The 15,071-nt window shown below is 40.5% G+C and overlaps 1 long non-coding RNA gene across 1 annotated transcript in view; it reads right to left on the reverse strand.

Moving 5' to 3' along the window:
* Positions 1 to 13,732: 13,732 nt before the first annotated feature.
* LOC112611064 overlaps positions 13,733 to 15,071 on the reverse strand; it is a 42,978-nt gene continuing 41,639 nt past the window's right edge. The window contains exon 3 of the long non-coding RNA XR_003116536.1: positions 13,733 to 14,249. This is a non-coding gene — a long non-coding RNA (uncharacterized LOC112611064). The remainder of the gene's footprint in view (positions 14,250 to 15,071) is intronic.

Consider the following 15,071-nt stretch of genomic DNA (forward strand, 5'->3'; position numbering starts at 1 on the left):
CATTAGAGTCCAAGTGGTCCCTTATCTATTTCCACAAGAGTATCAAATTATAGCCCAACGTCCGTGGACTCCGACCTGCCATGCTGAAGCAAGTATCTCTACTGTAGACTAACTGATGTTGAATTATACAACTTGAGATTTACTCCTGCAACTTAAACTCTTGCCATGTCTTGAAATGCAAATGCCCCCAAAGAATAGTATTTGATATTAAGCAATAGACCAATGGAGAGATAGATTTTATGGAGGATGGGGATTTGGACAGAGACCTGTTCCTTTGCCCTTCAAATCAAACTTTGTATTTACCTATTTCTTCTGCTTGCTTGTAAGATTTGCATTGATAAGAAACAGAACTAAATCCTCTTACTCTGACACATCCAAATAACCTTGTGATAAGAGATCAAAAGGAGTTCAGGTGGATTTGTACTCCACATGTATAATATTTGCCTTGTCTGATTTGTCATTTTGTGCAAACATTGGCTGTTACTTTTATGGCTAGTAGAAGGGCTGAAGCCAAAGCTCTGGCAGAGAGTAAATAAGATATTCCACAGTGACGAAAGAAGACATTAAAACCTCATAAGGAAGAGAACTGCTGCATGTGGAGCCCATTCTTGTGATTTACAGCATTAATGCTCGTTGCTCACAACCCGGCCCTGTCATTGGAAGCTGACCCTTCTTGAAATGGAAAAATTGTGATAGTTTTATCAGCCTTATTTGGGATTTGTTGTGTGTGAAAGTGTGCATTTGAAAGAAAGAAGCCTGGGAAAATGGCATTTCTGAAGCACTGTGCTCAGCAGTTTTTCTGCGCATGCCCCCATGCCCCTTGCCTTATAGGTATCCACAGGCAGAGCCTGGGGGATTGGAAGGACCAACTCAGATGCCTCGCCCAGATTCAGACTCTATGCCATGCTTACTCCACAACTGCCATGTAACAGACCTACCCACTCACCATAATCTGCCCTGGGGCTCTACCTTGTTTTGTCTAACCATTAAGTTTAAGCGTGGGAGGGGTCCCTCCTCCCCATCCTGCAGAAGTCCAAGGGATTCTGGAAATATGCATGTGTGGTTGGGGCATTTGGGCGCTCTGTGGGAGAAGGTAACAATTTCAATAGTAGCTGACACATGTAACAATGCTCCAGGCACTATGTTAGGAAATTTCCGTGTATGGATTCCTTTATTCGTACAATAATCCCACAAGGTGTACACAATTTTAGAAGAGGAAACAGAACATAGATGGGCAAAGCTAGGAACTAAGTGGTAGAGAGAAGATTCAAACCCATGTATCTGGCTTCAGAGTCTGCAGAGAACCAAAGGCTGATGGCATTGGTAGCCTGTTGCCCTCCCCTGCAAAGCCAGCTGCCATCTCTTAGTGCAATGCTTAGTTAGGTGATGGCGGGGTGAGTTACTGGTGAGGACTGACTCAGAAATTGTTCAAACTTGAGCAAGGCCCCTGCAGCTTTTGGGGCAGTAGTAGCCCCAAGTGGGGACCACTGTTCTATCTGGAGGGCAAGTTGCCTATCACTCCTTCTCACTTTAGGCTTCCCACCCTCTCCCCTGTCATCATTTAATATTAAAACCCTTATTTCCCTTTCCAGGTCTCATAAAGGGGACAGGAGAAAAAGCAGCCCCTGATGGCCATCAGCTGGGGTGGCACTCACCGGCATCCCTCAGGGTTTCCTTGTTGAACATAATCACTGTCACAGACCATCACCTTCAGACAAGGTAATAAAGCAAGATGAAACCAAGGCCAGCTGGTGACCACGTAAGAACACAGACAAAGACAGGGTCGCTGTGCAAACCACAGGAAATGGCCAAGCATCTCCTTTTCTTTTTGTTTGTTTGTTTGAGACACAGTGTCACTCTGTCGCCTATGCTGGAGTGCAGTGGCGGGATCTTGGCTCACTGCAACGTGTGCCTCCTGGGTTCAAGTGATTCTTATTCCTCAGCCTCCCAAACAGCTGAGATTACGGGCGTGTACCACCACGCCCAGCTAAATTTGTGTATTTTTAGTAGAGACAGGCTTTTATCATGTTGGCCAGGCTGGTCTCAAACTCCTGACCTCAGGTGATCTGCCTGCCTTGGCCTCCCAAAGTGCTGAGATTAGAGGTGTGAGCCACCACACCTGGCCACCCCTCTCTTAGGGAACTTGTGTGACTGCCTCTTCTTTATCAATTAAAGCTTTAACCTCTTTCCATGTTTCCTGCTTCTAGATAAAATTCATTAAGATACCCAATCGTAGATTACCCCTGCTTTCTGACAATGCCTTATCCAGAACATATCCCTGCTTCCTGGAATTCTCCCAAAAAGCACCTTGCAGAAACTCAGATCCTGTTTTTTTCTGTTTGTTTGTTTTTTTTAAATTTTATTTTTGAAAAAGCCCTATTAAAACCCTTCTTGGGGCGGCCCACAGTTCCTCAGGATGTATGATCTTTGTTGCTGCAGTGAACATGGATTAATCCAACTTTGCATACAGTTGCATTCCTGGTGAAACAAAACAAAACAAAACAAAAAACCTTGAATGAAGAGCCTCAACAGCCATGAAAACTAAAACCTAAGTCATTTGGAAGAAAAAGTACATCCATTTGTGAAAACAAGATACCCAGTTCCCACTTCTCTGAGGGCTGGGATGGTCAGTCTGCAGAAACACGGTTGCAGGGGCTCCCCTTCCTGGAGGGGAGAGAAAAGTTGTCTCCGATTTATGTTTTGCCCTAGAGACGGTCACCCCAATCACCCATCCACCATCCACTACAATGAGATACTTGAATTCTATGCAGTATGAAGAAGCCCAAAACCAAGTTAAATTTTCAAAAGTAAGTGGAATATTAACGTCCCTGCTGTTGCAGCCTGGAAGCACTGAGGTCTGAACTGCTCATTCACATATATCTAAGCTGCATAGAAATACTGCTTAAATCCAGAGTCCCCCTCTGTTCCATTGCCGCTGTTTAGTTGCTTCCTTTAGTTGGGAAACTCGTCCCCTCTCCCCTAAATTATTATAATAATTTCCTACCTACTCTCCACCTATCCAGCCATAGTACCCTCCAAGTAAGCTCACTGATTTGGTCCAAGAGATTTTTCTGAAGCAGTTAGGTTGCCCATGTTGCTCTATTGACTAAAGCCTTTCATGGGTGGCTGTCCTTTCTGCCTTCAGGCAAAACCCCAAAAGCAGAATCAGAAGTGCTTCCCAGGCTGCAACCCAATCACCTTTCCAGGTGTACCGCTCAGATTTATCCTAGCACAATTCAAGTCTTCAAATAGTCCTTTTTGAAAAAATGCTGCTTGCCAATTGTATTCATCAGGGTTCTTTAGAGGGACAGAACTAATATGGTTCATTAGTTTATTAAGTATTAACTCACACTATCACAAGGTCCCACAATAAGCCATCTGCAAGCTGAGGAGCGAGGAAAGCCAGTCCAAGTCCCAAAACTGAAGAACTAGGAGCCTGATGTTTGAGGGCAGGAAGCATCCAGCACGGGAGAAAGATGGAGGCTGGGTGGCTAGGCCCGTCTAACCTCTTCACATTTAGATGGTGCCCACACAACTTAAGAGTGGGTCTGCCTTTCCCAGCCCACTGACTCAAATGTTAATCTCTTTAGCCAACACCCTCACAGACACACCCAGGATTAACACTTTGTATCCTTCAACCCAATCAAGTTGACACTCAGTATTAACCATCACACCAATGTACATGTGGTTGCTGCCATTTAAACTGTCCCCAGCTGTGCCTCTCTCTGAAGAGAACCTTCTTCTTACTGGTACTGCTACTTGGTTCAGGTAACGACCATCAGCTGGTCCACACCAAAAACTCATGGAAACCAAGGCAAGAGTCCAAACAGGCCTCCATTCCACTTAAAACTTTTAATATTAGAAGTCATAAATTATGATAAAAATCCATTACATAGAACATGTTTTGTCACCCCATCTGAATGTATGTATTTCTTTCTATAAACAAAATAGATACATAGCTATAGTAGATATATGACTGAAAATCAGCAAAATACCAAAGAAACTGAATTTTATTATTGTGCAAGCCTGTACACTCTGTGAATGAACCAGCAATATTTAGATTAGTAATAAACTAGAGACAATAAAGAACTCATAATTTATTTTTTCATGAAATCTATTTTTCTTGTTTGTGTTTCAGCAAAATTTGCTAATTGTGCAGTTTTAATTAATATTTTCACATAATGAGCATTATAGTTTGCAAGTAATTTTCTAAGTAATTAAAAATTAAATTAATTGCAGTAAAGTCTTTAAAGTTTGAATATATTTTATTGAAATGCAATTTAAATAGACATAAAAATTAAAAACATCATTTTTGTATCTTTTCAGTTATTTTTCCTTTGAAATACTCAGAATGACTATTAAAACTAAAAGATAAAAATAGAATTATAATTAATATATACCAAATATCTTTAAATAAAGCTAAAATCTTACAATAGTTTAAAAATCAATGACATAATTATGAACATATTTTTAAGATAAAATTTAAGATCCTATTTAAACTAGTATCAAAAGTTTTCCTAGTTGTCCATATGAAGAATAAGCATTGCCCCTCATGCATATTACATCTAGGCATAATTTAGACAAATTTAACAGTAATATGAATTGTTAGTGCTTCAAAATGTCCCTCAGCCACTCATGTGCAACTGCTGAAATATCTCATGAATTCTTGAGTATCTGCGGAAACACAAATTGGAACACCTAGAGACACAAGAAGATGAACACTTGGCACTAGTCAGAGAAAAAAACCCACTTTGTTATTCAAGAATATTGTACTCATGCTCTTTGAAAGGAAAGATTAGCATGTTCATTCTCTCTGACTTGGCAGCAGAACAACCCACACGGCTTCCAGAGGACCCATAGGGCAAATCATGGAGAAGCATTTTCCCCGGGGCCTGCACAGGTGCAGTCTCCAAAACAGGTGTTTACCGTTAGGTCACTGTGCCCACCCTGAGCACTGGATCCTGAGTGATAGCTGGAACCATATATTTCAATTCAATTAACTTTTATCATGTTACGTAAAATGTAGGGCCCTATCACCCATGTCTAACAGGGCTACTGGTGATCAGGTGAGGCAAAAATTATCCTCTAAATTATGCCAGATATTGTCTCCAGTTGAAGAGGGGTTTTAATTTGTTTGTGGTGGCTTGGATTCAGGTGGGGGCATTAGAAATGGAGAGAAGCAGATTGATTCAGGGTGTTTTCCAGAAGAAGTGCTTTCAGAACCTTCCAATGAATTAGATGTGAGGAAGAAAATGAAGAAAATGGGAAGAACTTGGTCTTGTTCTTAACCCTTAGTTCCAAGAATCACTTACTGATATGAGAAAGACAGGGACATATGTTGCTGAGTAAAGGTCTTAGGTAATCAGTTGTGTGTAAGAGTCTGGCATTTAAAAGAGCTGGATATTTGCAACTGTGAGACTTATTTCCGCCTAAATGACATTTAAATGGGACTTGTGGAACTACCTAGGAAGAGTAGAGACTGGGAAGAGAAGGGGCACCAGGTCATGTCCCTGTGGACATTCCAACATTTCAGTGTCATGAAGAAGCAAGACACAGCAAGAGTCAAAAAAAAGAAACTGAGAAAGAGTAACTATGAAGGCATGGCCACAGCAAGTGATAGAAAAATCAGGAGAGGGTGCTATCGCAGAAGCCAATGAGATTCTAAGAAGGTTTCAAGAGGGAATGAATGTCCACCTGCATCAAATGCTGCTGAGAAATCAGGTAATACAAAATATTTTGCCTTATTTTGCAAGGTGACGGTCATTGGGAACTTCAGTGAGCAGTTTTAGTGGAACACTAGTGTGTACTGAAGACGGAAACTCTAGTAAACTTTCCATGATGTTTGCTTGAAGAGGGTAAAGCAGGGTAGTGGATTTGTAGCTATGGGGAAACGTATCAAGAGAGTTTTTTGAAGTTCTGTTTTGTATTGTATTAAAGATTGAGGGCACTTTTGTTTTGCATTGGACTGAGTTGGAACAAAGAGGGAGCTGGTGATGCAGGGGAGAGAAGGGGCACTTACATGAGTGGAGTTCTCGGGAAGGAGGGAGAGGATGGTGAATATGTGGTTGATAGAAGCAGAGAGAGTTTATTCACTGCAGATGGAGGGAAAGCAAAAAGATTAGGTTCACGTTTTGTGTGTTGGTTAATGTAGTGGAGGCAAGGAGAAGGACTTCTCATTTGATAGCTTCTAGTTCCTCTCAGAACTTTAAGCCAAGGTTTTCTGTTGACAGTGAGAGGGTAAAGGGGAAACAAGAAATTTGAGTCAAGAGAGCAATGTGTCAAAAGGTCATTTTAGAGAATGAGAAACAGACTCTACCAGAGATCTATAATATGATTAGCAAGAAGTATTGAAATATCTGAACCTGTATTAAAGTGAGACAAACATAAAACTGGGTGCTTTGCTAAATGAATGTGTGGCTGCTCAGCTACAGGAATGGAATAAGTGAGTATTTCATTTGTCCAGTGTTCGTCTTGCCCAGGCTGGTTCAGAGGAGCAAGAGAATTAAAGGTGTTTACAAAGAAAAGGAGAACATGAGCGGGGTAATAGTAGGGCTGAATCAATGTCTGATAAATGGATGGATGATGTAGGACCGTGAAAAATTCAAAGTGAAACCAAGTGTCATTATGGAGTTACTTATCCTCTAAATATATTTTTCTTTTCTGCTGTGGTTGCTATTGAATGTGGGTAATCTACATCCTGTTGCCTGAAGCTTGAAGTTCTCATCTGCCCCCTCTCAGTATGTACTTGTGAAAGATGCAGACCTCATCTGAGTTGAAGTAACCAAGGAGACCGAAATAAATGATTCCTGCAGAAAGCTTGAGTGACATTTTCAGAGATGGAATCCCTGCTTCTTCTTAAGATGGCTATGTACATTATAGGTTGGAGGGTCAGAAGTCTGATTATGGAAACATCTCGGAGGTATGTGGGAGTAGGCAATGAGAGCGGTAAGAAGACAAAATGTAGAGAAGGAATCAGAATGGGTTATCACCTTCTTTTGTTTTCCCACTGTATGTGCCCCCAAGGAAGCCCCTCAGCCGCTCCCTTCCTTGTCCCCATGACCCACAGATAGTGGCTGAACCACAGCTCTCTCTTTCTGATAACACTCTTTGGTGTGAGACAGGCAAAGACTCCAGATTCCTGTTTATTCTAAAAATCTCGAATGGCCTTCTGTAATCATTACATCTTATTACTCTCATTTGATTGTTTTGTTTCCTTTCCCCATTAGATATTTTCTAACTGCTCTTCTGCAGACAGGACATTAGCAAATGAACACAGCAAGCACACAGGCATCTGTGTCTCTTTTCAGAAGTATCACAAGTGAAAGGAGGATGCCCATTGCCTGGGGCCCTTTTTATTCCACTTAGCCTGACTATTGAACTGGCAAGTGCAGGTAACAGCTTTCTCACAGAGTCTCTGAGCACCGTGACTGTGTAATGACAGCTGTGGTTGGAGGGCCCAAAGCTGCTGCACAAATACATTTGCTGTTTCTGAGGAAATAGTATATGAATTGGGTTTTTTGAGTGTTGGAAAGAGAAGGCTAAAAGGTGCTTTAATTTATTATTTTCAAGTATATGACAGGATGGAGTATTTTTCCTCCTAAGGAGAATGAAAACTTTTAATGCCTACAATGAAATATGAAGTAATAAACGTAAAGCAGACAACCTTTCCATTGGTGTGAGAAAGCAGCTTCTAACCACCATGCCTGTGGAAACACTCAAATGTGCTCTTGAGCAGATTTGCTGGTGTCGCTCTTGGATATAGTAAAAGTGTGCTTAATAAACGTAGTTTTTCCCCTTTCTGAGTACTCTGTTAATGTTTCTCTCAGTGCCCCCTTCCAAGTGCACTTAATATTTTGGGCAACATGAAGCTAGAATTTGCATGTCTGCTCCTCTTGGAATACATGTCCACCTCTGCCCATCTAGTATGACCTACTTTCCATCTCTTAGGAGAGGAAGAGAGGTGGAACCTGTATTTATTAAACACCTGCCATGCACCATGACCTACAGATGAGAAAACTGAGATTCAGAGACATGAAGTCATCCGCTCATGGCCTCTAGCCAGCCTGACTCAAATGCAAGCATCATCCAATCTGCAGCTGCACATTTCTAAAGCCTTTATAATTCACAGCGTCTCGTTTTGCAGAGACTCTCTCTGCCTGGCCTATTTGTTCCAGCTTCCTGGCAGCTTTATTTAGGTGATAATAGAAGAATCCTGCTGCTTTATGAGGTGATAATCCAAGTCGTATGTGGATAACTATTATTTTAGGTTGAGTGGTTTATCCCCTTGATAAAAAGAGGTAGATTATTGTTCTGAAAACCCAAAGTCTTCCTCTTATTCTTTCATTAGATAAAGAAACTTACATATTTACTTTTAGCAGAGGCCTCAAAGCTGAGATGAGCAGACCCTCTGCCAGCAGAAGCCAGGTATCAGAAATGCACTTCCTTCTCTGTTGGCTGAGATTTGAGGAAGTCACCTGCAATTTTAGGGATTTTCACCTTATTCCTTTTATTTGCACTTTTAAAGGGGTTATAGGGTGAGCAACTGTCCCATTTTTCCCCGGGACTGTCCTGGTATTAACACTGAAAGTCCTGCGTCCCAGAAAACTCTTCAGTTCTGGGCAAACCAGGATGATTAGCAACCCTGCTTCAAACCTCAGCTGGAAGAAATGATAAAAAGACAAAGTGGACAGTTGAGTGGGAACTAAAACAGAAGTTTGTTAAAAAATAATTTACTGTCTCGAGGCATTGCAGCCACTTTCATGTTTTTCTGGTGACGGAGTGGGGTCTTTTAGGAAAACAACCTAAAAGTCCATAACTGGGGACTGGCTAAGTAAAATTTGCATGCTCAATCACTGGAATATTATGCTGCCTTAAAATTTAAGAGGGTAGATGTATACATGAACATACTGAGTAATTTCCAAGATTGGAACAAAAATAATCATGTATAAATATTTTGCACATGCAATTTATGGAAAGGTACTATATCAATTTTCTATTGCTGTATAACAATGTCACCTCAAACTTAGTGCTTATAACAATGCATACTTATCTCCCAGTTTCTTTGGGTCAGGGGTCTGGGCATGGCTTAGTCGGATTCTCTGCAAGGCTACCATCAAGGTGGTGGCTGGGGCTGTGTTCTCATTTGGAGTTTTGACTGGAGAAGGAGCTACTTTTTCAAACCCATGTGGTTGCTGGCAGAATCCAATACTTGTGGTTGTAGGACTGAGTGATTTCCTCTATCAGCAATGTCTGTCCATGGGAGGCCACTCTTGCCTTCTACCAGCTGCCCACAGTTTCTTGTTACATGAAGTTTCCAGCATGCCATTTGCTTCCTCAAAGTCAGCAAGCAAGCAAGAAGCTCAAGCAAGATAGCACTACAGTCTTCATAACATAGTCACATCATCACACAATCGTCATCACATATAGCCCGCCGCCTTTCCTGTGTTCTCTTGGTCAGAAGCAAGTCATAGGTCCTGCGCTCTTCAAGGGATGGGAGAGCTCAAGGGTGGGAAACTAGAAGTTGGGGGTCATTGGGCCACCGTAAAGGTCTGTCTGCTACAGTGTTTAAGAAACTGGCAGCAGCACCTGCCTCTAAAGAGAGGGCCTAGAGCACAGAGTGGGCAGAGACTTTCATTATTTTTCACACATTAATTTTGGTTTTCTTTGCCAAGTGCATTCATTACATTTTTTATTAAAACAAAACACACACCAAAAAACAAAACAACAAAACAAAAAACCTCCAGACAAACACATTTCACCAATTAGTTAAGAAAATAAAAGACAAGGGACACAGCCTTTTTCCCCTGGGTAAATGCCATCGTAACCCTTTAACTCCATCACTATATGTGCTTAGCACCAGCATCTGGCCAATGCTGACATATAACTTCACCTATATATCAAATTAAAGGAGTGTTTTATGACAAGTTTAAGACTTTGTAAAGAAATGCTATTGTATCTTAGCCAGGCACAGTGGCTCAGGCCTGTAATCCCAGCACTTTGGGAGGCCAAGGCAGGTGGATCATTTGAGGTCAGGAGTTCAAGACCAGCCTGGCCAACATGGTGAAACCCTGTCTTTACAAAATACAAAAAAATTAGCTGAGCATGGTGGCCTGCACCTGTAATCCCAGCTACTCTGGAGGCTAAGGCAGGAGAATCACTTGAACCCCGGAGGCAAGGGTTGCAGTGAGCTGAGATCGCACCACTACACTCCAGCCTGGGCAACAGAGCAAGACTCAGTTTCAAAAAAAAAAAAAAAAAAAAAGGTATTGTATCTCTTAAAGACTTTGTTATGGCGTATTCAGTTTTTTGGAAAGGTTACACTGTATAAAGTGGTCCATTCAGTATTAAAGAGTAAACCAGAATAATGCCATTCATGGTATAGATGAGGAGACTACAAGCATACTGATGTTTGCTCACAGGGATGTACTAAGAAGCTGCCTGGGAAGCAAACAGCTCTGAGATCTGATAAACCCCCAGCACGGTCCATGGGCCAGCAACATTGCCATCACCTTGGAGCTTGTTAGAGAGGCAGAATTTCTATTCGCACGCTGGATTTACTGAATCAGTATTTGCATTTTTAGAACGTTCAAATGCACGTTAAAGGTTGAGAAGTTTTCTTCTAAACGACCCCATACTACTCTGTAGAGTACAAGACAGACCCAGAAAAACTCACCCATGTTTTCAAAGTAAATATCCACACAAGAATGCTTATTGCAGTATTGTTTATAAGAGCCAAAAAAAAAAAAAATCCTGGAAAAATAAAACTAATTGATCATCTGTAGGGGACTAAAAAATAAACTACAGTGTATTTACCAAAGGAACACTATAAGAAGTTAAAATTAACAAGCTACAGCTACATATATCATGGATATATAGATAAATTAACATGTGGCTAAATTTCATAAAGATAATATTTAGCTCAAGAAAAAAGAATAAACAAAAACCCAAGTTGCAAGAAGGAATATACAATACAATACCATTTATGTAAAGGCCAAAGATGTGGTGTATGGAGGCATACATAAGTAGTGAAATAAGCACGAAAAATGACAAATGCCAAGTTCAAGACAGAGGTTTCACTTGAGATGAGGAAAAGGGGAATGAGGAAAGATAAACAGAGCATTTTCAGTGTATATTTTTCATGCTAGATGGAAGATACATAGAGGTTTATTATATTTTCTCTACCTTTTTTATATACTAAAAATATTTCACAATTTAAAAAAGTACAGCTTTTCTAGATGATGCCAAATTTTCCTTCAAAATACGCATATAGATGTGTGACCTCAGAAGCAGTGAGTCCTTACCCAGTCTCAGGTGGTCAGACTTCAAATTTTTGGCTGATCTGCTGAGCAGGTAAGAAATGGCATCATATTGCTGCTTTAATCTTCCTTTCTCTCTTTTATAAGGGAGGTTGAACATGCCCTCATGCACTTATTGACCATCAACCTTCCTCTTCCAGGAATTGAATTTCACACCCCTTGTGCGTTTTTTCTGTTTATTTGCTTTCCCTTGTTGTTTCGTAGGAAACACTAATTAAGAGCACAGGGAATGCAAGTTGATGTCCTTTTTCTGTTTAAGTTGCAAGTAGGATCTCTTTTAAACCAGACAGAGCAAAGGCTAATGGAAGATGTCCAGATACAAACTGGGTCACATCTTAGGTTTATCACTGCAACCATACACTTAACATTTGTGTTCATTACTGTTAAATGCATTACTATCAATGCATTATTATTAAATGCATGGCTCTCAAAAAGTAAGGTCAACCCTAAAAATCAAAGAAGCAAAAAATGTTCCTGTATGAAGTGAATATCTTATGGGGTCTTCAAGTTGATGTCACTCTTCTTGCATTAAAAAATATAAAAACAATCAATTAAACAACTAAATGCATGGGATGAGCAACCCTACATGTTTCTCCGTGGTAACATTGTATTACCGTGCAGAGCTTCACAATTTTATTCACTTTTGTTGACATTTTAGGGGTGAAAAACCAACAAAATAAATTAGCAAAAAAAGTTGAGATTTTCCCAATCAGCTGTAATTTGTGTTAGTCCTGGGTGTGTGTGGGTGTGAGTAAGCGTGTACGTGGTCTTTAAGAAAATGACAATCTCTGGAAATTACTTAATGGAAGAAATTTCTTTTTGCATTTGATCCTTCTATAGGTGTCACTATTTATATCTTAAAAGAAAGACACATTTTCTTATTTAAACTAGGAGGAATCAATTTCTTCAGAATGCTGAGAAATCTTTATGCTAAACAATTAAGGAATCTCATTTATGTGGTAGATGTTCCTCAGCATATTTTTGGTAGCAGCCCAAAAAGAGCTTCAGTTCCATTTATCATGGGAAAGGTAGCGTTGCCTTGGTGAATGACACACTTACTGCTTTAGGTAAAAATGGGCCTTTTCTCAGCCCCATAGTGTCAACGGCAATTTTAAGCATTACAAAACAGAAACTTCATAGACATGTGTTATAATGCTTAAGTTTGAAGTTTAACCCTATTTCCAGGGACTGGCTGTATTGCTCTAAGATTTCAGATATACTTAAACTCCTCAAGGATTCGGTCATTTGCTCAGTGATTCTCAACCTTTCTGTGCTCCCCCAGCTCTCGGTGTGCCTGTCAGTTACGATTCAGCCCACATCCCTGCATTGACCCTGACATTAGGAAATGGAGGAATTGCACAGGCACAGTGACCACCACCAGGCAACGCCAAACTAAGCAGGGCAGGCAGCAACAGTACGTCAAGGACACTGTCTTAGACTGGCCAGCCAAATGGAAGATTTGGAGAAATCCCATCTGCCCAAGATAAACTTTTGCATACCAAACAGTGCCAAGATACTGGGGCCACAGAAGGTCTGTAAAACAGGATCTGTCATATGTTGAACCAGCCTTGCATCCCAGGGTTGAAGCCCACTTGATCATGGTGGATAAGCTTTTTGATGTGCTGCTGGATTCGGTTTGCCAGTATTTTATTGAGGATTTTTGCATCGATGTTCATCAGGGATATTGGTCTAAAATTCTCTTTTTTTGTTGTGTCTCTGCCAGGCTTTAGTATCAGGATGATGTTGGCCTCATAAAATGAGTTAGGGAGGATTCCCTCTTTTTCTATTAATTGGAATAGCATTAGGAGATATACCTAATGTAAATGACGAGTTAATGGGTGCAGCACACCAACATGGCACATGTATACATATGTAACAAACCTGCATGTTGTGCACATGTATCCTAGAACTTAAAACATAATAAAAAAATCAATCAATCAAATAAACAAAAACCAGGATCTGTCTGAGCATTCAAGGAAAGGAGATTCTTAGGAATGACCATGAGTTCACCTAGCTCCCTTCATCAACTTCTTTTCCCAGCTCTGTTTGGAAATTAGTGATTGAGAGTGAAGCCCACCACCTCTGGGCCCATGCAGTTGTGTGTTGTGGATCCATTGGCTGTGTGTGAGCAGGAGCAGATGGGGTCAACCAGTGCCATGAAGCAAACAAGAACAAAGGAGAAACTTACAGAGTAAGAAATTGAAGAGGCTCTGGGACATGAAATAGCTTGCCCATAAATCTCATGGCTAGTTGGGGCATAGCAGAGATTACATCCATAGGTATGACTCTCAAGCAATTTTAAGTATCTAATATGGCATAATATGAAGACTAACTCTCCCTCCCATCTCAGAGTGACAGCATCTTATTACCACACTTCTTGGCTTAATCTTAAGACTTCCAGCTCTCTCTCACACCCCCCAGTTCACCCTATCTCTCTCCACTCCTGTTTCTAGCTGCTTATCTATACTTTCCGGCCACCTTGTCACTAGCTCACCTTGCTTCCCAAGCTGGTCTGGGGACTGCTGTGCTCCAAAATGTGAACACACACAGCCCTTCTTCTCCCTCATCTCCCTCATTTCTCCAAACACTGACTGCAAACACATAGTCAGGTCATGAAAGCACCAAACTTTGTCTGAAGGATTTAACACAATATCAGTGCTTGACAAAAAACAGAAGGTAAATTAAAATAATGTTAACAAATGTAGGTTTGATGGAAAGACACTGTGTTTGTGTTTGACAACTTATAATTGGGTGTCGGACCTCACTGGCCTGACAGTTCATTTGCTGGTTCTTGCTGCAGGGAATATCATAATGATCTTTGTCCTCCATGGGTCCCAGCTGGCTACCATGTAGCTGATCTCTCCAGAGACCTTTCTCTCTATTTTACCACCTCTCTTCTCTGAGTTCAGCCTTCCTCAAATTCTCCTTCTTGAGCTGCTAAGAGAAAACAGAAATTTCTTATTATTTAATTTGTACAATAATTTTGCTTTCTTGTCTCTATCTTCCCACTTTAGACTACCCTTAGGCCCCACCTGTTATCACCAAAAATGTCATTCACATGTTTTCCGTTAAAAAAAAAAAAATTAAAGTCTCTACAATTTGTAATACTAAAACAATTCCTTCTTGTTCTTGCATTACAAATTTTAAATTCCTTTAAAATTACAGTGTTTTTATGACTTTACATGTATTAGATTAGAAATCTCAGAATAATTATATTAACATTTCCTCCAACAATTACTGAAAACAGTTTAAGTGATTTTTTGCAGGGAATTTTTTTCCCTGGGGTATATCCCACTGGGGTTACACAGTCATTTATGTTTTTTAAAATCACTCAGAACAACTTTTCTCTGTGTGGTTTTGTCACCAAATGGATAAATGGGTAAGGTCATTTATAGAATTTTACTTTCAATTCTAACTAATTCCTTTTTAATTTATTTAAAATTTTTAATAGACGATTTACAAGTTTCCAAAGTAAAATCTGCAATGTGTGGTATGCATCCTTTTTCACCTCTTGTTCCTCTCAAATCAATCTGGACCTGGCATTCATAATGGTCTTTGCAAAATGCAGATCCTGGGACCCTTCCCCCTTCCTGCTTGCCAACATTCACTCGCTGCTCCACACACTTTAGCATGGTCGACTGGGCTGTGCGTAAGGGCCCTTACCTCCCTCTCCAGCTCCTTCTGCATTCTTACTCTTGATGCTCCAATTAAAACTGAATTCAGTCAGAGGCTTGAAAGTATCAGGCCTTTCTTTTG

The sequence above is a fragment of the Theropithecus gelada genome, chromosome 17, assembly GCF_003255815.1.
Source record: "Theropithecus gelada isolate Dixy chromosome 17, Tgel_1.0, whole genome shotgun sequence".
Taxonomy (NCBI): Eukaryota; Metazoa; Chordata; class Mammalia; order Primates; family Cercopithecidae; genus Theropithecus; species Theropithecus gelada.